The sequence below is a fragment of the Scyliorhinus torazame genome, chromosome 5 (genome assembly GCF_047496885.1).
Source record: "Scyliorhinus torazame isolate Kashiwa2021f chromosome 5, sScyTor2.1, whole genome shotgun sequence".
Lineage (NCBI taxonomy): Eukaryota > Metazoa > Chordata > Chondrichthyes > Carcharhiniformes > Scyliorhinidae > Scyliorhinus > Scyliorhinus torazame.
Genome location: NC_092711.1, coordinates 34,787,327 through 34,810,794, shown reverse-complemented (window position 1 = coordinate 34,810,794; position 23,468 = coordinate 34,787,327).

Sequence of the window (23,468 nt, the reverse complement as noted above, 5' to 3'; positions counted from 1 at the left end):
ACTGTAAATAATGATATACTAGATAGGGACCACTGTAAATAATGATATACTAGATAGGGACCACTGTAAATAACGATGTACAGCCCAGGGACCACTGCAAGTAATGTTATAGTACCCAGTATCCACTGTAAATAATCTTATACTACGCAGGGCACACTATAAAAAAATTAAATACTCTCCAGGGACAACTGTAAATAATTATATACTACGCAGGGGCCACTGTAAATAATAATATTCTACCCAGGGACAATTGTAAATAATGAAATACTATCCAGGGACCACAGCAAATAATGAAATTACCCCCCCCCCCCCCCCGGGACCGCTGTAAATAATGCTGAACTGCACAGGGACCACTGTAAATAATGATAGACTACCCAAGGGACCACTGTAAAGCATGATATACTACATAGGGACCACTGTACATAATGATATACAACACAGGCAACACTGTAAATAATATTATAGTGCCCTGGGAGCACTGTAAGTAATGATGTACTGCCCAGAGACCACTGTAAATTGTGATATACTGTCAAGGGATCACTGCAAATATTGAAATCGTACCCTTGGTCCGTAATAAAGAATGATGTACTACACATGGACCGCTGAAAATAATGACATACTGCCCACGGTCCACTGCAAATAATGATGTACTACACATGGCTCACTGTAAATAATTATCTCCTGCGCAGGGACCACTGCAAAGAATGATATACCACACAGAAAATACTTTAAATAATGATGTGCTATCTTGGGGCCGCGGTGAATAATGAAATTCCACTCAGGGTCAGTTATAAATAAAGATGGACTACCCAGGGACCACAGTAAATAATGACATTTCACACTGGGACCATTGTAAATAATGCTGAACTACACAGGGACCACTGTAAATAATGATAGACTACCCAAGCGACCACAGTAAATAATGACATTTCACACTGGGACCATTGTAAATAATGCTGAACTACACAGGGACCACTGTAAATAATGATAGACTACCCAAGCGACCACAGTAAATAATGACATTTCACACTGGGACTACATAATGGTATACTTTCCAGGGACCACAGCAAGTAATGAGAATCCACTCTGGACCCGTTGTAAGTAATGATACACTACGCAGGGATAACTGTAAATACAGATATTCTGCAGAGGGACCGCTGTTTATCATGAAAAAAAAATGATATACTACACAGAAACCACTGTAAACAATGAAATACCATCCAGTGACCACTGGAGATATTGATATAGGACACAGGGACCACTGTAAATAATGACAATACTACCCAGGGAAGACGGTAAATAATGATATACAACCCAGGGACCTCAGTAAATAATGAATGTCCACCCTGGGACGGTTGTAAATCATGATGTACCACACAGGGACCACTGCAAATAATAAGGTACTACCCAGAGATCATTTTAAACAGTGATACTATCCAGGGACCACAGCAAATATTGAAATTTTACCCTGGGACCATTCTAAATAATGATGTACTACACAGGGACCACTGTAATTAATGACATACTGCCCAGGGACCACTGCAAATAATGATAAACTACCCAGGAACCATTGTAAATAATGACATACAATCCAGAGACCACTGAAAATAATGAAATTACACCTTGGGACTGTTGTAAATAATGACACACTACCCAGGGACCATTGTAAACAATGATATACTTCAAAGGGACCACTGTAAATAATGATCTACTACAAAGGGACAACTGTAAATAATGATATACTATCTAGAGGCCACTGTAAATGATGAAATTCCACTCTAGGATTGTTGTAAATAATGACGTAGTACACAGGGACCACTGTAATTAATGACATACTGCAAAGGGACCACTGGAAATAATGACATACTATCCAAGGACCTCTGTAAATAATTATATATTACCAAGGGACCACTGAAAATAATGACATTCCACACTGGGACCGTTGGAAAGAATGAGGTACTACACAGGGACCACTGTAAAAGACACACTGTAAAATGCATACTGTAAAAGACTTACTGCCCAGGCACCACTGTAAAAAACACACTGTGAAAGACATACTGTAAAAGACATACTGCCCAGGGACCACTGTAAATAATATTATATTACCTAGCGACCAGTGTAAATAATGATATACCACCCAGGGAACGTTATAAATAATGACGTACTACACTGGGACCATTGCACATAATGATATACTGCACAGAGATCACTGTGAATAATGATACACTAAACAGGTACCGCAGTAAATAATGATCTACCATCAAGGATCATGGTAAATAATGATATTCTGCCCAGGGATCACTGTAAGTGATTATATACTAGACAAGGACCCAATTAAATAATGATATACTATCTATGGTCACAGTAAATAATGATATACTATCCAGGGACCTCTGTAAACAATGAAATTCCACCCTAGGATAGTTGGGAATGATGATGTACTACACAGGAATCACTGTAAATTATGATACACAAACCACGGACCATATTAAATAATAATCTACCACCAAGGAACACGGTAAATAATGTCATTCTGCCAGGGATTACTGTAAATAATTACATACTACACAGGGACCAAGATAAATAATTATAAAATATCCAGGGACGATTGTAAATAAAGAAATTCCACCCTGGGACCGGTGTAAATAATGATATACCACCCAGGGTCCACTGTAAATATTGATATAATATCCAGGCACAACTGTAAATAATGATGTTTCACCCTGGGACCGGAGTAAATAATGATGCACTACACAGAAACCACTGGAAATAATGACATACTGCCCAGAGACCACTGTAAGTACTGATATACTACCCAGGGACCACTGTAAATAATGAAATTGCACCCTGGGACCGTTGTAAATAATGATATACTGCCCAGGGCCACAGCCAATAATGATGTCCTACACAGCGACATCTGTAAGTAATGACGTACATACCAGTATCAACTGTCAATAATGATATGCTACCCAGGGACCACAGCAAATAATGATATACTACCCAGGAACAACTGTAAACTCTGATATACTACCCAGGGACCACTGTAAATAGTGATATACTACCCAGAAACCACTGTAAACAATGATATTCTAGCCAGCGAACACAGTAAATAATGATATACTACCCAGGGACCACTGTAAACAATAAAATACGCCCCATGGACCACAGTAAATGATGATGTACTATGAAGGGAACACAGTAAATAATGATGTACTGCCCTTGGACCAGTGTCAATAATGTTATACAACACAAGTAGAACTGTGAATAATGAAATTCCACCCTGGGACCGTTGTAAATAATGATGTACAACACAGGGACCACTGTTACTAATGACAAATTATCCAGGGACCACTTTGACTAATGATATGCTGCCCAGGGACATTGTAAATTATGATATTCCACGCAGTGATCACTGTCAATAATAATACACTACCCAGGGACCACGTTAATAATGATATACTACACTGTGACCTCTGGAAATAATGATATCCTACCAAGTGACCTCCTGAAATAATGATTTCCAAATCAGGAACCACTGTAAATAATGATATACTACCCAGGGACCACTGTAAATAATGATACACTACCCAAGGATCACTGTAACTAATGAGATACTGCCCAGGGACCACTGTAAATAATGATATACTACCCAGGAACCACTGTAAATAATGATATACAACCCAGGGACCACTGTAAATAATGATTTACTGCCCAGGAACCACTGTAAATAATCATATACTACCCCGGGACCACTGTAAGTAATGATATTCTACCAGGGGCAACCGAAAACAATGATATACTACACAGTGACCTCTGGAAATAATGATAAACTAGGCAGGAACCACTGTAATTAATGATATACTACCCAGGGACCACTGCAAATAATGATATTTTTACCCAGGGACCACTGTTAAAAATGATATACTACCCAGGATCCACTGTAAATAATGATATACTACCTAGGGGCCACTATAAATAATGATATACTTCCCAGGGACCACTGTATATAATGATATACTACCCAGGGTCCACTGTAAATAATGGTATACAACCTAGGGACCACTGTACATAATGATATACTACCTAGGGACCACTGTATATAATGATATACTACCTAGGGGCCACTGTAAATAATGATATACAACCCAGGGACCACAGTAAATAATGACATTTCACACTGGGACCGTTGTAAACAATGCTGAACTACACAGGGACCACTGTAAATAATGCTAGAGTACCCAAGGGACCACAGTATCTAATGATATACAACACAGGGACCGCTGTAAATAATGAAGTTCAACACGGGGACCGTTGTAAATAATTATGTATGAGACAAGGATCACTGTAAATTATGAGATACTGCCCAGTGACCACTGTAAATAATGAGATACTGCCCAGTGATCACTGTAAATAATGATATACTACCCAGGCACCACCGTAAATCATGTAATTCCACCCTGGGACCGTTGTACATAATGATGTACTGCACATGGACCACTGTAAATAACGATGTACAGCCCAGGGACCACTGCAAGTAATATATAGTACCCAGTGTCCACTGTAAATAATCTTATACGACGCAGGGCACACTGTAAAAAAATTAAATACTCTCCAGGGACAACTGTAAATAATTATATACTACGCAGGGGCCACTGTAAATAATAATATTCTACCCAGGGACAATTGTAAATAATGAAATACTATCCAGGGACCACAGCAAATAATGAAATTCCCCCCAGGGACCGCTGTAAATAATGCTGAACTACACAGGGACCACTGCAAATAATGATAGACTACCCAAGGGACCACTGTAAAACATGATATACTACATAGGGACCACTGTACATAATGATATACAACACAGACACCACTGTAAATAATATTATAGTGCCTTGGGACCACTGTAAATAATGATATACAACCCAGGGACCACAGTAAATAATGACATTTCACACTGGGACCGTTGTAAATAATGCTGAACTACACAGGGACCGCTGTAAATAATGATAGACTACCCAAGGGACCACAGTAAATAATGACATTTCACACTGGGAGCGTTGTAAATAATGCTGAACTACACAGGGACCGCTGTAAATAATGATAGACTACCCAAGGGACCACAGTAAATAATGACATTTCACACTGGGAGCGTTGTAAATGATGATGTACCACAGAGGGACACTCGAAATAATGACATACAAAAAGAAACACTGTAAATAATGATGTACCACACAGGGACCACTGTAAATAATTATATACTACACAGGGACCACTGTGAATACTAATGTACTATCCAGGGACAACTCTAAACAATGATATTCCTCACTAGGTCCGTTGTAACCAATAATGTACTACACAGAGATCACTGTACATAATGCAATACTGCCAAGGGACCGCTGCAAATACTGATATGCTACCCAGAGACCACAGTAAAAAATGATATACGAGCCAGACACCACTGTAAATAATGATATATTACACAGCAACCACTGTAAATAATGGTATACTTTCCAGGGACCACAGCAAATAATGAGGATCCACCCTGGGACCGTTCTAAGTAATGATACACTACGCAGGGATAACTGTAAATACAGATATTCTGCACAGGGACCGCTGTAAAAAATGATATACTACACAGAAACCACTGTAAACAATGAAATACCATCCAGTGACCACTGGAAATATTGATATAGGATACAGGGACCACTGTAAATAATGACAATACTACCCAGGGAAGACGGTAAATAATGAGATACTACCCAGGGACTTCAGTAAATAATGAAAGTCCACCCTGGGACGGTTGTAAATCATGATGTACCACACAGGGACCACTGCAAATAATAAGGTGCTACCCAGGGATCATTGTAAATAATGAAATACTATCCAGGGACCACAGCAAATAATAAAATTTCCCCCCAGGGACCGCTGTAAATAATGCTGAACTGCACAGGGACCACTGTAAATAATGATAGACTACCCAAGGGACCACAGTATCTAATGATATGCAACACAGGGACCGCTGTAAATAAGGAAGTTCAACACGGGGACCGTTGTAAATAATTATGTATGAGACAAGGATCACTGTAAATAATGAGATACTGCCCAGTGATCACTGTAAATAATGATATACTACCCAGGCACCACCGTAAATCATGTAATTCCACCCAGGGACCGTTGTACATAATGATGTACTACACAGGGACCACTGTAAATAATGATATACTAGATAGGGACCACTGTAAATAATGATATACTAGATAGGGACCACTGTAAATAACGATGTACAGCCCAGGGACCACTGCAAGTAATGTTATAGTACCCAGTATCCACTGTAAATAATCTTATACTACGCAGGGCACACTATAAAAAAATTAAATACTCTCCAGGGACCACTGTAAATAATGATAGACTACCCAAGGGACCACAGTAAATAATGACATGCAACACAGACACCACGGTAAATAATATTATACTGCCCTGGGACCACTGTAAATAATGATACACTACTCAGGGACCTCTGTAAATAATGACATACTGCCCCGGGGACAATGTAAGTAATGATGTACTGCCCAGAGACCACTGTAAATTGTGATACTGTCTCTGTCTGTGTCTCTGTCTGTGTCTCTGTCTGTGTCTGTGTCTCTGTCTGTGTCTCTGTCTGTGTCCCTGTCTGTGTCCCTGTCTCTGTCTGTGTCTCTGTCTGTGTCCCTGTCTGTGTCCCTGTCTCTGTCCCTGTCTCTGTCTGTGTCTGTGTCTCTGTCTGTGTCTCTGTCTGTGTCTCTGTCTGATCCCTGTCTGTGTCCCTGTCTGTGTCCCTGTCTGTGTCTGTGTCTGTGTCTCTGTCTGTGTCTCTGTCTGTGTCTCTGTCTCTGTCTCTGTCCCTGTCTCTGTCTGTGTCTCTGTCTGTGTCACTGTCTCTGTCTGTGTCCCTGTTTCTGTCTGTGTCCCTGTCTGTGTTCCTGTCTCTGTCTCTGTCCCTGTCTCTGTCTGTGTCTGTGTCTCTGTCCCTGTCTCTGTCTGTGTCTCTGTCTCTGTCTCTGTCTGTGTCCCTTTCTGTGTCCCTGTCTGTGTCCCTGTCTGTGTCTCTGTCTCTGTCTGTGTCTCTGTCTGTGTCCCTGTCTGTGTCCCTGTCTGTGTCCCTGTCTCTGTCTGTGTCTCTGTCTGAGCCTCTGTCTGTGTCTGTGTCTCTGTCTCTGTCCCTGTCTCTGTCTGTGTCTCTGTCTGTGTCCCTGTCTCTGTCTGTGTCCCAGATTCTGTCTGTGCCCCTGTCTGTGTCTCTGTCTCTGTCCCTGTATTTGTCCCTGTCTCTGTCTCTGTCCCTGTCTCTGTCTGTGTCTGTGTCTCTGTCTCTGGCCCTGTCTCTGTCCCTGTCTGTGTCTCTGTCAGTGTCCCTGTCTCTGTCTGTGTCCCTGTCTGATTCTGTGTCTCTGTCTGTGTCTCTGTCTCTGTCTGTGTCCCTGTCTGTGTCTCTGTCCCTGTCCCTGTCTGTGTCTCTGTCCCTGTCTGTGTGCCTGTCCCTGTCTGTGTCCCTGTCCGTGTCTGTGTCTGTGTCTCTGTCTGTGTCTCTGTCTCTGTCTGTGTCCCTGTCGCTGTCTGTGTCCCTGTCTCTGTCTGTGTCTCTGTCTCTGTCTCTGTCTGTGTCCCTGTCTGTGTCTCTGTCTGTATCTCTGTATGTGTCCCTGTCTCTGTCTGTGTCTCAGTCTGTGTATCTGACTCTGTGTCTGTCTGTGTCCCTGTCTCTGCCTGTCACTGTCTGTGTGTGTGTCTCTGTCTCTCTCTGTGACTCTGTCTCTGTCCCTGTCTCTGTCTGTGTCCCTGTCTGTGTCCCTGTCTCTGTCTGTGTCTCTGCCTGTGTCCCTGTCTCTGTCTGTGTCCCTGTCTCTGTCTGTGTCTCTGTCTGTTTCTCTGTCTCTGCCTGTGTCCCTGTCTGTGTCTCTGTCTCTGTCTCTGTCCCTGTCTCTGTCTGTGTCTCTGTCTCTGTCCCTGTCTCTGTCTGTGTCCCTGTCTGTGTCTCTGTCTGTGTCTCTGTCTGTGTCCCTGTCTCTGTCTGTGTCCCTGTCTCTGTCTGAATCTCTGTCTGTGTCTCTGTCTCTGTCCCTGCCTCTGTCTGTGTCTGTGTCCCTGTCTGTCCCTGTCTGTGTCCCTGTCTGTGTCTCTGTCTCTGTCTGTGTCTCTGTCTGTGTCCCTGTCTGTGTCCCTGTCTGTGTCCCTGTCTCTGTCTGTGTCTGTGTCTCTGTCTGTGTCTCTGTCTGTGTCTGTGTCTCTGTCTCTGTCCCTGTCTCTGTCGGTGTCTCTGTCTGTGTCCCTGTCTCTTCTATGTCCCAGTTTCTGTCTGTGCCCCTGTCTGTGTCTCTGTCTCTGTCCCTGTCTCTGTCCCTGTCTCTGTCTCTGTCCCTGTCTCTGTCTGTGTCTGTGTCTCTGGCCCTGTCTCTGTCCCTGTCTGTGTCTCTGTCAGTGTCTCTGTCTCTGTCTGTGTCCCTGTCTGATTCTGTGTCTCTGTCTGTGTCTCTGTCTCTGTCTGTGTCCCTGTCTGTGTCTCTGTCCCTGTCCCTGTCTGTGTCTCTGTCCCTGTCTGTGTCCCTGTCCCTGTCTGTGTCCCTGTCCGTGTCTATGTCTGTGTCTCTGTCTGTGTCTCTGTCCCTGTCTGTGTCTGTGTCTCTGTCTCTGTCCCTGTCTCTGTCTGTGTCTCTGTCTCTGTCCCTGTCTCTGTCTGTGTCCCTGTCTGTGTCTCTGTCTGTATCTCTGTATGTGTCCCTGTCTCTGTCTGTGTCTCTGTCTGTGTATCTGACTCTGTGTCTGTCTGTGTCCCTGTCTCTGCCTGTCACTGTCTGTGTGTGTGTCTCTGTCTCTCTCTGTGACTCTGTCTCTGTCCCTGTCTCTGTCTGTGTCCCTGTCTGTGTCCCTGTCTCTGTCTGTGTCTCTGCCTGTGTCCCTGTCTCTGTCTGTGTCCCTGTCTCTGTCTGTGTCTCTGTCTGTTTCTCTGTCTCTGTCTGTGTCCCTGTCTGTGTCTCTGTCTCTGTCTCTGTTCCTGTCTCTGTCTGTGTCTCTGTCTCTGTCCCTGTCTCTGTCTATGTCCCTGTCTGTGTCTCTGTCAGTGTCTCTGTCTGTGTCCCTGTCTCTGTCTGTGTCCCTGTCTCTGTCTGAATCTCTGTCTGTGTCTCTGTCTCTGTCCCCGTCTCTGTCTGTGTCTGTGTCCCTGTCTCTGTCTGTGTATCTGTCCCTGTCTCTGTCTGTTCAGTGTATGTGTCTCTGTCCCTGTCTCTGTCTGTGTCTCTGTCTGTGTCCCTGTCTCTGTCTCTGTCCCTGTCTCTGTCCCTGTCTCTGTCTCTGTCTCTGTTCCTGTCTCAGTCTGTGTCTCTGTCTGTGTCCCTGTCTCTGTCTCTGTCCCTGTCTCTGTCTGTGTCTCTGTCTGTGTACCTGTCTCTGTCTGTGTCTCTGTCTATGTCCCTGTCTCTGTCTGTGTCTCTGTCTCTGTCTATGTCTGTGTCTGTGTCTCTGTCTCTGTCCCTGTCTCTGTCTGTGTCTCTGTCTCTGTCTGTGTCTCTGTCTCTGTCTGTGTCTCTGTCTGTGTCCATGTCTCTGCCTCTGTCCCTGTCTCTGTCTTTGTCCCTGTCTCTGTCTGTGTCTCTGTCTCTGTCTGTGTCCCTGCCTGTGTCCCTGTCTCTCTCACTGTCCCTGTCTCTGTCTGTGTCTCTGTCTGTGTCTCTGTCCCTGTCTCTGTCTGTGTCTCTGTCTCTGTCTGTGTCTCTGTCTCTGTCTGTGTCTCTGTCTGTGTCCCTGTCTCTGTCTCTGTCCTGGTCTCTGTCTGTGTCTCTGTCTGTGTCTCAGTCCCTGTCTGTGTCTCAGTCCCTGTCTCTGTCTGTGTCTCTGTCTCTGTCCCTGTCTCTGTGTGTGTCCCTGTCTGTGTCTCTGTCTGTGTCTCTGTCTGTGTCCCTGTCTCTGTCTGTGTCTCTGTCTGTGTCTCAGTCCCTGTCTGTGTCTCAGTCCCTGTCTCTGCCTGTCACTGTCTGTGTGTGTGTCTCAGTCTCTCTCTGTGTCTCTGTCTCTGTCCCTGTCTCTGTCTGTATCCCTGTCTGTGTCCCTGTCTCTGTCTGTGTCTCTGCCTGTGTCCCTGTCTCTGTCTGTGTCCCTGTCTCTGTCTGTGTCTCTGTCTGTTTCTCTGTCTCTGTCTGTGTCCCTGTCTGTGTCTCTGTCTCTGTCCCTGTCGCTGTCTGTGTCTCTGTCTCTGTCTCTGTCTCTGTCCCTGTCTCTGTCTGTGTCCCTGTCTGTGTCTCTGTCTGTGTTTCTGTCTGTGTCCCTGTCTCTGTCTGTGTCCCTGTCTCTTTCTGAGTCTCTGTCTGTGTCTCTGTCTCTGTCCCTGTCTCTGTCTCTGTATGTGTCTGTGTCCCTGTCTCTGTCTGTGTCTCTGTCCCTGTCTCTGTCTGTGTCTGTGTCTCTGTCTGTGTCTCTGTCTCTGTCTGTGTCTCTGTCTGTGTCCCTGTCTCTGTCTCTGTCCCTGTCTCTGTCTCTGTCCCTGTCTCAGTCTGTGTCTCTGTCTGTGTCCCTGTCTCTGTCTCTGTCCCTGTCTCTGTCTTTGTCTCTGTCTCTCTCTCTGTCTGTGTCTCTGTCTGTGTCTGTGTCTCTGTCTCTGTCTGTGTCCCTGCCTGTGTCCCTGTCTCTGTCACTGTCCCTGTCTCTGTCTGTGTCTCTGTCTGTGTCTCTGACCCTGTCCCTGTCTGTGTCTCTGTCTCTGTCTCTGTCTCTGTCTGTGTATCTGTCTGTGTCCCTGTCTCTGTCTCTGTCCCTGTCTCTGTCTCTGTCTGTGTCCCTGTCTGTGTCTCTGTCTCTGTCTGTGTCCCTGCCTGTGTCCCTGTCTCTGTCACTGTCCCTGTCTCTGTCTGTGTCTCTGCCTGTGTCTCTGTCTGTGTCTCTGTCCCTGTCCCTGTCTGTGTCTCTGTCTCTGTCTGTGTCCCTGTCTCTTTCTGAGTATCTGTCTGTGTCTCTGTAGTCTCTGTCCCTGTCTCTGTCTCTGTATGTGTCTGTGTCCCTGTCTCTGTCTGTGTCTCTGTCCCTGTCTCTGTCTGTGTCTGTGTCTCTGTCTGTGTCCCTGTCTCTGTCTGTGTCTCTGTCTGTGTCCCTGTCTCTGTCTCTGTCCCTGTCTCTGTCTCTGTCCCTGTCTCAGTCTGTGTCTCTGTCTGTGTCCCTGTCTCTGTCTGTGTCCCTGTCTCTGTCTCTGTCTCAGTCTGTGTCTCTGTCTGTGTACCTGTCTCTGTCTGTGTCTCTGTCTGTGTCTCTGTCTCTGTCCCTGTCTCTGTCTGTGTCTCTGTCTCTGTCTATGTCTCTGTCTGTGTCTCTGTCTCTGTCCCTGTCTCAGTCTGTGTCTCTGTCTCTGACTGTGTCTCTGTCTCTGTCTGTGTCTCTGCCTGTGTCCCTGTATCTGTCTCTGTCCCTGTCTCTGTCTCTGTCTCTGTCTCTGTCTGTGTCTCTGTCTCTGTCTGTGTCCCTGCCTGTGTCCCTGTCTCTGTCACTGTCCCTGTCTCTGTCTGTGTCTCTGTCTGTGTCTCTGTCTGTGCCTCTGTCCCTGTCCCTGTCTGTGTCTCTGTCTCTGTCTGTGTCTCTGTCTCTGTCTGTGTCTCTGTCTGTGTCCCTGTCTCTGTCTCTGTCCCTGTCTCTGTCTCTGTCCTTGTTTCTGTCTGTGTCTCTGTCTGTGTCTCAGTCTCTGTCTGTGTCCCTGTCTTTGTCCCTGTCTCTGTCTCTGTCCCTGTCTCTGTATGTGTCTCTGTCTTTGTCTGTGTCTGTGTCTCTGTCTCTGTCCCTGTCTCTGTCTGTGTCTCTGTCTGTGTCTCTGTCTCTGTCTCTGTCTGTGTCCCTGCCTGTGTCCCTGTCTCTGTCTCTGTCCCTGTCTCTGTCTGTGTCTCTGTCTCTGTCTGTGTCCCTGTCTCTGTCTCTGTCTCTGTCCCTGTCTATGTCTATGTCTCTGTCTGTGTCTGTGTCGCTGTCTCTGTCTGTGTACCTGTCTCTGCCTGTGTCTCTGTCTGTGTCTCTGTCTCTGTCCCTGTCTCTGTCTGTGTCTCTGTCTCTGTCTGTGTCCCTGTCTCTGTCTGTGTCACTGCCTCTGTCTGTTTCTCTGTCTGTGTTTGTGTCTCTGTCTATGTCCCTGTCTCTATCTCTGTCTGTGTCTCAGTCTCTGTCCCTGTCTCTGTCTGTGACTCTGTCTGTGTCTCTGTCTCTGTCTGTGTCCCTGTCTCTGCCCCTGTCTCTGTCTGTGTCTCTGGCTGTGTCCCTGTCTCTGTCTCTGTCCCTGTCTCTGTCTGTGTCTCTGTCTGTGTACCTGTCTCTGTCTGTGTCTCTGTCTTTGTCTCTGTCTCTGTCTCTGTCCCTGCCTCTGTCTGTGTCTCTGTCTCTGTCTATGTCTCTGTCTGTGTCTGTGTCTCTGTCTCTGTCCCTGTCTCAGTCTGTGTCTCTGTCTCTGTCTCTGTCTGTGTCTCTGTCTCTGTCTGTGTCTCTGTCTCTGTCCCTGTCTCTGTCTCTGTCCCTGTCTCTGCCTCTGTCTCTGTCTGTGTCTCTGTCTGTGTCTCTGTCTCTGTCTGTGTCCCTGCCTGTGTCCCTGTCTCTGTCACTGTCCCTGTCTCTGTCTGTGTCTCTGTCTGTGTCTCTGTCTGTGTCTCTGTCCCTGTCCCTGTCTGTGTCTCTGTCTCTGTCTGTGTCTGTGTCTCTGTCTGTGTCTCTGTCTGTGTCCCTGTCTCTGTCTCTGTCCCTGTATCTGTCTCTGTCCTTGTCTCTGTCTGTGTCTCTGTCTGTGTCTCAGTCTCTGTCTGTGTCCCTGTCTTTGTCCCTGTCTCTGTCTCAGTCCCTGTCTCTGTCTGTGTCTCTGTCTGTGTCTGTGTCTCTGTCTCTGTCCCTGTCTCTGTCTGTGTCTCTGTCTGTGTCTCTGTCTCTGTCTGTGCCTCTGTCTGTGTCCCTGTCTCTGTCTCTGTCCCTGTCCCTGTCTGTGTCTCTGTCTCTGTCTCTGTCTGTGTCCCTGATACCTGTCTCTGTCTCTGTCTCTGTCCCTGTCTCTGTCTATGTCTCTGTCTGTGTCTGTGTCGCTGTCTCTCTCTGTGTACCTGTCTCTGCCTGTGTCTCTGTCTGTGTCTCTGTCTCTGTCCCTGTCTCCGTCTGTGTCTGTGTCCCTGTCTCTGTCTGTGTCTCTGTCCCTGTCTCTGTCTGTGTCTGTGTCTCTGTCTGTGTCCCTGTCTCTGTCTGTGTCTCTGTCTGTGTCCCTGTCTCTGTCTCTGTCCATGTCTCTGTCTATGTCTCTGTCTGTGTCTGTGTCGCTGTCTCTCTCTGTGTGCCTGTCTCTGCCTGTGTCTCTGTCTGTGTCTCTGTCTCTGTCCCTGTCTCCGTCTGTGTCTGTGTCCCTGTCTCTGTCTGTGTCTCTGTCCCTGTCTCTGTCTGTGTCTGTGTCTCTGTCTGTGTCCCTGTCTCTGTCTGTGTCTCTGTCTGTGTCCCTGTCTCTGTCTCTGTCCCTGTCTCTGTCGCTGTCCCTGTCTCAGTCTGTGTCTCTGTCTGTGTCTCTGTCCCTGTCTCTGTCTGTGTCTGTGTCTCTGTCTGTGTCCCTGTCTCTGTCTGTGTCTCTGTCTGTGTCCCTGTCTCTGTCTCTGTCCCTGTCTCTGTCTCTGTCCCTGTCTCAGTCTGTGTCTCTGTCTGTGTCCCTGTCTCTGTCTGTGTCCCTGTCTCTGTCTCTGTCTCTGTCTCTGTCTCAGTCTGTGTCTCTGTCTGTGTACCTGTCTCTGTCTGTGTCTCTGTCTGTGTCTCTGTCTCTGTCTCTGTCCCTGTCTCTGTCTGTGTCTCTGTCTCTGTCTATGTCTCTGTCTGTGTCTCTGTCTCTGTCCCTGTCTCAGTCTGTGTCTCTGTCTCTGACTGTGTCTCTGTCTCTGTCTGTGTCTCTGCCTGTGTCCCTGTATCTGTCTCTGTCCCTGTCTCTGTCTCTGTCTCTGTCTCTGTCTGTGTCTCTGTCTCTGTCTGTGTCCCTGCCTGTGTCCCTGTCTCTGTCACTGTCCCTGTCTCTGTCTGTGTCTCTGTCTGTGTCTCTGTCTGTGCCTCTGTCCCTGTCCCTGTCTGTGTCTCTGTCTCTGTCTGTGTCTCTGTCTCTGTCTGTGTCTCTGTCTGTGTCCCTGTCTCTGTCTCTGTCCCTGCCTCTGTCTCTGTCCTTGTTTCTGTCTGTGTCTCTGTCTGTGTCTCAGTCTCTGTCTGTGTCCCTGTCTTTGTCCCTGTCTCTGTCTCTGTCCCTGTCTCTGTATGTGTCTCTGTCTGTGTCTGTGTCTGTGTCTCTGTCTCTGTCCCTGTCTCTGTCTGTGTCTCTGTCTGTGTCTCTGTCTCTGTCTCTGTCTGTGTCCCTGCCTGTGTCCCTGTCTCTGTCTCTGTCCCTGTCTCTGTCTGTGTCTCTGTCTCTGTCTGTGTCCCTGTCTCTGTCTCTGTCTCTGTCCCTGTCTATGTCTATGTCTCTGTCTGTGTCTGTGTCGCTGTCTCTGTCTGTGTACCTGTCTCTGCCTGTGTCTCTGTCTGTGTCTCTGTCTCTGTCCCTGTCTCTGTCTGTGTCTCTGTCTCTGTCTGTGTCCCTGTCTCTGTCTGTGTCACTGCCTCTGTCTGTTTCTCTGTCTGTGTTTGTGTCTCTGTCTATGTCCCTGTCTCTATCTCTGTCTGTGTCTCAGTCTCTGTCCCTGTCTCTGTCTGTGACTCTGTCTGTGTCTCTGTCTCTGTCTGTGTCCCTGTCTCTGCCCCTGTCTCTGTCTGTGTCTCTGGCTGTGTCCCTGTCTCTGTCTCTGTCCCTGTCTCTGTCTGTGTCTCTGTCTGTGTACCTGTCTCTGTCTGTGTCTCTGTCTTTGTCTCTGTCTCTGTCTCTGTCCCTGCCTCTGTCTGTGTCTCTGTCTCTGTCTATGTCTCTGTCTGTGTCTGTGTCTCTGTCTCTGTCCCTGTCTCAGTCTGTGTCTCTGTCTCTGTCTCTGTCTGTGTCTCTGTCTCTGTCTGTGTCTCTGTCTCTGTCCCTGTCTCTGTCTCTGTCCCTGTCTCTGCCTCTGTCTCTGTCTGTGTCTCTGTCTGTGTCTCTGTCTCTGTCTGTGTCCCTGCCTGTGTCCCTGTCTCTGTCACTGTCCCTGTCTCTGTCTGTGTCTCTGTCTGTGTCTCTGTCTGTGTCTCTGTCCCTGTCCCTGTCTGTGTCTCTGTCTCTGTCTGTGTCTCTGTCTCTGTCTGTGTCTCTGTCTGTGTCCCTGTCTCTGTCCCTGTATCTGTCTCTGTCCTTGTCTCTGTCTGTGTCTCTGTCTGTGTCTCAGTCTCTGTCTGTGTCCCTGTCTTTGTCCCTGTCTCTGTCTCAGTCCCTGTCTCTGTCTGTGTCTCTGTCTGTGTCTGTGTCTCTGTCTCTGTCCCTGTCTCTGTCTGTGTCTCTGTCTGTGTCTCTGTCTCTGTCTGTGCCTCTGTCTGTGTCCCTGTCTCTGTCTCTGTCCCTGTCCCTGTCTGTGTCTCTGTCTCTGTCTCTGTCTGTGTCCCTGATACCTGTCTCTGTCTCTGTCTCTGTCCCTGTCTCTGTCTATGTCTCTGTCTGTGTCTGTGTCGCTGTCTCTCTCTGTGTACCTGTCTCTGCCTGTGTCTCTGTCTGTGTCTCTGTCTCTGTCCCTGTCTCCGTCTGTGTCTGTGTCCCTGTCTCTGTCTGTGTCTCTGTCCCTGTCTCTGTCTGTGTCTGTGTCTCTGTCTGTGTCCCTGTCTCTGTCTGTGTCTCTGTCTGTGTCCCTGTCTCTGTCTCTGTCCATGTCTCTGTCTATGTCTCTGTCTGTGTCTGTGTCGCTGTCTCTCTCTGTGTACCTGTCTCTGCCTGTGTCTCTGTCTGTGTCTCTGTCTCTGTCCCTGTCTCCGTCTGTGTCTGTGTCCCTGTCTCTGTCTGTGTCTCTGTCCCTGTCTCTGTCTGTGTCTGTGTCTCTGTCTGTGTCCCTGTCTCTGTCTGTGTCTCTGTCTGTGTCCCTGTCTCTGTCTCTGTCCCTGTCTCTGTCGCTGTCCCTGTCTCAGTCTGTGTCTCTGTCTGTGTCCCTGTCTCTGTCTCTGTCCCTGTCTCTGTCTTTGTCTCTGTCTCTGTCTCTGTCTGTGTCTCTGTCTGTGTCTGTGTCTGTGTCTCTGTCTGTGTCCCTGCCTGTGTCCCTGTCACTGTCACTGTCCCTGTCTCTGTCTGTGTCTCTGTCCCTGTCTCTGTCTGTGTCTCTGTCTGTGTCCCTGTCTCTGTCTCTGTCCCTGTCTCTGTCCCTGTCTCTGTCTCTGTCTCTGTTCCTGTCTCAGTTTGTGTCTCTGTCTGTGTCCCTGTCTCTGTCTCTGTCCCTGTCTCTGTCTGTGTCTCTGTCTGTGTACCTGTCTCTGTCTGTGTCTCTGTCTATGTCCCTGTCTCTGTCTGTGTCTCTGTCTCTGTCTATGTCTGTGTCTGTGTCTCTGTCTCTGTCCCTGTCTCTGTCTGTGTCTCTGTCTGTGTCTCTGTCTCTGTCTGTGTCTCTGTCTCTGTCTGTGTCTCTGTCTGTGTCCATGTCTCTGCCTCTGTCCCTGTCTCTGTCTTTGTCCCTGTCTCTGTCTCTGTCTCTGTTCCTGTCTCAGTTTGTGTCTCTGTCTGTGTCCCTGTCTCTGTCTCTGTCCCTGTCTCTGTCTGTGTCTCTGTCTGTGTACCTGTCTCTGTCTGTGTCTCTGTCTATGTCCCTGTCTCTGTCTGTGTCTCTGTCTCTGTCTATGTCTGTGTCTGTGTCTCTGTCTCTGTCCCTGTCTCTGTCTGTGTCTCTGTCTGTGTCTCTGTCTCTGTCTGTGTCTCTGTCTCTGTCTGTGTCTCTGTCTGTGTCCATGTCTCTGCCTCTGTCCCTGTCTCTGTCTTTGTCCCTGTCTCTGTCTGTGTCTCTGTCTCTGTCTGTGTCCCTGCCTGTGTCCCTGTCTCTCTCACTGTCCCTGTCTCTGTCTGTGTCTCTGTCTGTGTCTCTGTCCCTGTCTCTGTCTGTGTCTCTGTCTCTGTCTCTGTCTGTGTCTCTGTCTCTGTCTGTGTCTCTGTCTGTGTCCCTGTCTCTGTCTCTGTCCCTGTCTCTGTCTCTGTCCTGGTCTCTGTCTGTGTCTCTGTCTGTGTCTCAGTCCCTGTCTGTGTCCCTGTCTTTGTCCCTGTCTCTGTCTCTGCCCCTGTCTCTGTATGTGTCTCTGTCTGTGTCTCTGTCTGTGACTCTGTCTCTGTCTGTGTCTCTGTCTCTATCTCTGTCCCTGTCTCTGTCTGTTTCTCTGTATGTGTCTCTGTCTGTGTCTCTGTCTCTGTTTGTGTCTCTGTCTGTGTCTCTGTCCCTGTCTCTGTCTGTGTCTCTGTCTCTGTCTCTGTCCCTGTCTCTGTCCCTGTCTCTGTCTGTGTCTCTGTCTGTGTCTGTGTCTCTGTCTCTGTCTGTGTCCCTATCTCTGTCTCTGTCCCTGTCTCTGTCTGTGTCCCTGTCTGTGTCTCTCTCCCTGTCTCTGTCTGTGTCTCTGTCTGTGTCTCTGCCCCTGTCTCTGTCTGTGTCTCTGTCTCTGTCTCTGTCCCTGTCTCTGTCTGTGTCTCTGTCTGTGTCTCTGTCTGTCTGTGTCCCTGTCTCTGTCTCTGTCCCTGTCTATGTCTGTGTCTCTGTCTGTGTCTCTGTCTCTGTCCCTGTCCCTGTCTCTGTCTGTGTCTCTGTCTGTGTCATTGTCTCTGTCTGTGTCACTGTCTCTGTCTCTGTCTGTGTCTCTGTCTGTGTCTGTGTCTCTGTCTCTGTCCCTGTCACTGTCTGTGTCTCTGTCTGTGTCTCTGTCTGTGTCTCTGTGTCTGTCTCTGTCCCTGTCTCTGTCTGTGTCTCTGTCTGTGACTCTGTCTCTGTCTGTGTCTCTGTCTCTATCTCTGTCCCTGTCTCTGTCTGTTTCTCTGTATGTGTCTCTGTCTGTGTCTCTGTCTCTGTTTGTGTCTCTGTCTGTGTCTCTGTCCCTGTCTCTGTCTGTGTCTCTGTCTCTGTCTCTGTCCCTGTCTCTGTCCCTGTCTCTGTCTGTGTCTCTGTCTGTGTCTGTGTCTCTGTCTCTGTCTGTGTCCCTATCTCTGTCTCTGTCCCTGTCTCTGTCTGTGTCCCTGTCTGTGTCTCTCTCCCTGTCTCTGTCTGTGTCTCTGTCTGTGTCTCTGTCTCTGTCTGTGTCCCTGTCTGTGTCTCTCTCCCTGTCTCTGTCTGTGTCTCTGTCTGTGTCTCTGTCTCTGTCTCTGTCCCTGTCTCTGTCTGTGTCTCTGTCTGTGTCTCTGTCTGTGTCCCTGTCTCTGTCTGTGTCTCTGTCTCTGTCCCTGTCTCTGTCTGCATCTCTGTCTGTGTCTCTGTCTCTGTCTGTGTCTCTGTCTCTGTCCCTGTCCCTGTCTCTGTCTGTGTCTCTGTCTGTGTCATTGTCTCTGTCTGTGTCACTGTCTCTGTCTCTGTCTGTGTCTCTGTCTGTGTCTGTGTCTCTGTCTCTGTCTCTGTCCCTGTCACTGTCTGTGTCTCTGTCTGTGTCTCTGTCTGTGTCTCTGTCTCTGTCTCTGTCCCTGTCTCTGTCTGTGTCTCTGTCTGTGACTCTGTCTCTGTCTGTGTCTCTGTCTCTATCTCTGTCCCTGTCTCTGTCTGTTTCTCTGTATGTGTCTCTGTCTGTGTCTCTGTCTCTGTTTGTGTCTCTGTCTGTGTCTCTGTCCCTGTCTCTGTCTGTGTCTCTGTCTCTGTCTCTGTCCCTGTCTCTGTCCCTGTCTCTGTCTGTGTCTCTGTCTGTGTCTGTGTCTGTGTCTCTGTCTGTGTCCCTATCTCTGTCTCTGTCCCTGTCTCTGTCTGTGTCCCTGTCTGTGTCTCTCTCCCTGTCTCTGTCTGTGTCTCTGTCTGTGTCTCTGTCTCTGTCTGTGTCCCTGTCTGTGTCTCTCTCCCTGTCTCTGTCTGTGTCTCTGTCTGTGTCTCTGTCTCTGTCTCTGTCCCTGTCTCTGTCTGTGTCTCTGTCTGTGTCTCTGTCTGTGTCCCTGTCTCTGTCTGTGTCCCTGTCTCTGTCTGTGTCTCTGTCTCTGTCCCTGTCTCTGTCTGCATCTTTGTCTGTGTCTCTGTCTCTGTCTGTGTCTCTGTCTCTGTCTCTGTCCCTGTCTCTGTCTGCGTCTCTGTCTGTGTCCCTGCACCTGTCTCTGTCCCTGTCTCTGCCTGTGTCTCTGTCTGTGTCTCTGTCTCTGTCTGTGTCTCTGTCTGTGTCCCTGTCTCTGTCTGTGTCACTGCCTCTGTCTGTTTCTCTATCTGTGTTTCTATCTCTGTCTATGTCCCTGTCTCTGTCTGTGTATCAGTCTCTGTCCCTGTCTCTGTCTGTGTCTCTGTCTGTGTCTCTGTCTCTGTCTGTGACTCTGTCTCTGTCTCTGCCCCTGTCTCTGTCTGTGTCTCTGTGTCTGTCTCTGTCCCTGTCTCTGTCTGTGTCTCTGTCTGTGTTTCTGTCTCTGTCTGTGTCCCTGTCTCTGTCTCTGTCCCTGTCTCTGTCTGTGTCTCTGTCTGTGTCTCTGTCTCTGTCTCTGTCCCTGTCCCTGTCTCTGTCTGTGTCTCTGTCTGTGTCTTTGTCTCTGCCTGTGTCACTGTCTCTGTCTCTGTCTGTGTCTCTGTCTGTGTCTCTATCTCTGTCTCTGTCCCTGTCACTGTCTGTGTCTCTGTCTGTGTCTCTGTCTCTGCCTGTGTCTCTGTCTCTGTCTCTGTCCCTGTCTCTGTCTTTGTCTCTGTCTGTGTCTCTGGCTGTGTCTCTGTCTTTGTCTCTGTCCCTGTCTCTGTCTGTGTCTCTGTCTGTGTCTCTGTCTCTGTCTGTGTTTCTGTCTCTGTCTCTGTCCCTGTCTCTGTCTGTTTCTCTGACTGTGTCTCTGTCTGTGTCTCTGTTTGTGTCTCTGTCTGTGTCTCTGTCCCTGTCTCTGTCTGTGCCTCTGTCTCTGTCCCTGTCCCTGTCTGTGTCTCTGTCTGTGTCTCTGTCTCTGTCTGTGTCCCTATCTCTGTCTCTGTCCCTGTCTCTGTCTGTGTCCCTGTCTGTGTCTCTGTCCCTGTCTCTGTCTGTGTCTCTGTCTCTGTCCCTGTCTCTGTCTGCATCTCTGTCTGTGTCTCCGTCTCTGTCTGTGTCTCTGTCTCTGTCCCTGTCTCTGTCTGTGTCTCTGTCTGTGTCTCTGCCTCTGTCTCTGTCCCTGTCTCTGCCTGTGTCTCTGTCTCTGTCTGTGTCTCTGTCTGTGTCTCTGTCTCTGTCTCTGTCCCTGCCTCTGTCTGTGTCTCTGTCTGTGTCTGTGTCTGTGTCTCTGTCTGTGTCCCTGTCTCTGTCTGTGTCTCTGTCTCTGTCTGTGTCTCTGTCTCTGTCCCCGTCTCTGTCTGCATCTCTGTCTGTGTCTCTGTCTCTTTCTGTGTCTCTGTCTGTGTCTCTGTCCCTGTCTCTGTCTGTGTCTCTGTCTGTGTCTCTGCCTCTGTCTCTGTCCCTGTCTCTGCCTGTGTCTCTGTCTGTGTCTCTGTCTGTGTCTGTGTCTCTGTCTGTGTCACTGTCTGTGTCTCTGTCTCTGTCTCTGTCCCTGCCTCAATCTGTGTCTCTGTCTCTGTCTGTGTCTCTGCCTGTGTCTCTGTCTGTGTCTGTGACTCTGTCTGTGTCTCTGTCTATGTCCCTCTCTGTGTCCCTGTCTCTGTCTGTGTCCCTGTCTCTGTCTGTGTCTGTGTCTCTGTCTGTGTCTCTGTCTCTGTCTCTGTCGCTGTCTCTGTCCCTGTCTCTGTCTGTGTCCCTATCTCCGTCTGTGTCTCTGTCTCTGCCCCTGTCTCTGTCTCTGTCTCTGTCCCTGTCTCTGTCTGTGTCTGTGTCTCTGTCCCTGTCTCTGTCTGTGTCTCTGTCTCTGTCTGTGTACCTGTCTCTGTCTGTGGCTCTGTCTGTGTCTCTGTCTCTGTCCCTGCCTCTGTCTGTGTCTCTGTCTCTGTCTGTGTCCCTGTCTCTGCCTCAATCTGTGTCTGTATCTCTGTCTGTATCCCTGTCTCTGTCTGTGTCCCAGTCTCTGTCTGTATCTCTGTCTGTGTGTCTGTGTCTGTCTGTGTCTCTCTCTGAGTCTCTGTGTCTGTCTGTGTCTCAGTCTCTGTCTCAGACTCTGTCTCTGTCTGTCTGTGTCTCTGTCGGTGTCTCTGTCTGTTTCTCTGTCTGTGTCTCTGTCTCTGTCTCTGTCCCTGCCTCTGTCTATGTCTCTGTCTCTGTCTGTGTCCCTGTCTCTGCCTCAATCTGTGTCTGTATCTCTGGTCCGTATCCCTGTCTCTGTCTGTGTCCCAGTCTCGGTCTGTATCTCTGTCTGTGTGTCTGTGTCTGTCTGTGTCTCTCTCTGAGTCTCTGTGTCTGTCTGTGTCTCAGTCTCTGTCTCAGACTCTGTCTCTGTCTGTCTGTGTCTCTGTCGGTGTCTCTGTCTGTGTCTCTGTCCCTGTCTCTGTCTGTGTCTCTCTGTACCTCTGTCTGTGTCACTGTGTCTGTCAGTGTCTCCGTCTCTGTCTCTGTCTGGGGCACATTCTGCTGCACAGTCTGTGTTTAAGTGTGAGGCACCCACCCAGCTGTTCGGCATTGGGGGAGTCACACACACCCAGCTGATCGGCATTGGGGGAGTCACACACACCCAGCTGATCGGCATTGGGGGAGTCACACACACCCAGCTGATCGGCATCGAGAGAGTCACACATACCCAGCTGATCGGCATTGGGGAATCACACACCCAGCTGATCGGCAATGGGGGAATCACACACCCAGCTGATCGGCATTGGGGGAGTCACACATACCCAGCTGATCGGCAATGGGGGAGGCACCCACCCAGCTGATCGGCATTGGGGAGTCACACATACCCAGCTGATCGGCATTGGGGAGAGGCACATACCCAGCTGATCGGCATTGGGGGAGTCACACACATCCAGCTGATCGGCATTGCGGGAGTCACACACACCCAGCTGATCGGCATTGGGGGAGTCACACACACCCAGCTAATCGGCATTGGGGGAGTCACACACACCCAGCTGATCGGCATTGGGGGAGTCACACACACCCAGCTGATCGGCATTGGGGGAGTCACACACACACAGCTGATCGGCATTGGGGGAGTCACACACACACAGCTGAGCGGCTATGGTGGAGGCACATACCCAGCTGATCGGCATTGGGGGAGTCACACACACCCAGCTGATCGGCATTGGGGGAGTCACACACACACAGCTGATCGGCTATGGTGGAGGCACATACCCAGCTGATCGGCAATGGGGGAATCACACCCAGCTGATCGGCATCGAGAGAGTCACACACATCCAGCTGATCGGCATTGGGGGGGAATCACACACCCAGCTGATCGGCAATGGGGGGGATTCACACACCCAGCTGATCGGCATTGGGGTAGTCACACACACACAGCTGATCGGCCATGGTGGAGGCACATACCCAGCTGATCGGCAATGGGGGAGTCACACATACCCAGCTGATCGGCATTGGGGGAGTCACACACACCCAGCTGATCGGCATTGGGGGAGTCACACACACACAGCTGATCGGCATTGGGGGAGTCACACACACCCAGCTGATCGGCATTGGGGGAGTCACACACACCCAGCTGATCGGCATTGGGGGAGTCACCCACACCCAGCTGATCGGCATTGGGGGAGTCACACACACCCAGCTGATCGGCATTGGGGGAGTTACACACACCCAGCTGATCGGCCATGGTGGAGGCACACACCCAGCTGATCGGCAATGGGGAGTCACACACACCCAGCTGATCGGCCATGGTGGAGGCACATACCCAGCTGATCGGCAATGGGGGAGGCACACACCCAGCTGATCGGCAATGGGGAGTCACACACACCCAGCTGATCGGCCATGGTGGAGGCACATACCCAGCTGATCGGCAATGGGGGAGGCACACACCCAGCTGATCGGCAATGGGGGAGGCACACACCCAGCTGATCGGCATTGGGGGAGTCACACACACCCAGCTGATCGGCCACGGTGGAGGCACACACACCCAGCTGATCGGCAATGGGGGAGTCACACTGACCCAGCTGATCGGCATTGGGGGAGTCACACACACCCAGCTGATCGGCCATGGTGGAGGCACACACCCAGCTGATCGGCCATGGTGGAGGCACATACCCAGCTGATCGGCAATGGGGGAGTCACACATACCCAGCTGATCGGCATTGGGGGAGTCACACACACCCAGCTGATCGGCATTGGGGGAGTCACACACACACAGCTGATCGGCATTGGGTGAGTCACACACATCCAGCTGATCGGCATTGGGGGAGTCACACACACCCAGCTGATCGGCATTGGGGGAGTCACCCACACCCAGCTGATCGGCAATGGGGAGTCACACACACCCAGCTGATCGGCCATGGTGGAGGCACATACCCAGCTGATCGGCCATGGTGGAGGCACACACCCAGCTGATCGGCAATGGGGGAGTCACACTGACCCAGCTGATCGGCATTGGCGGAGTCACACAT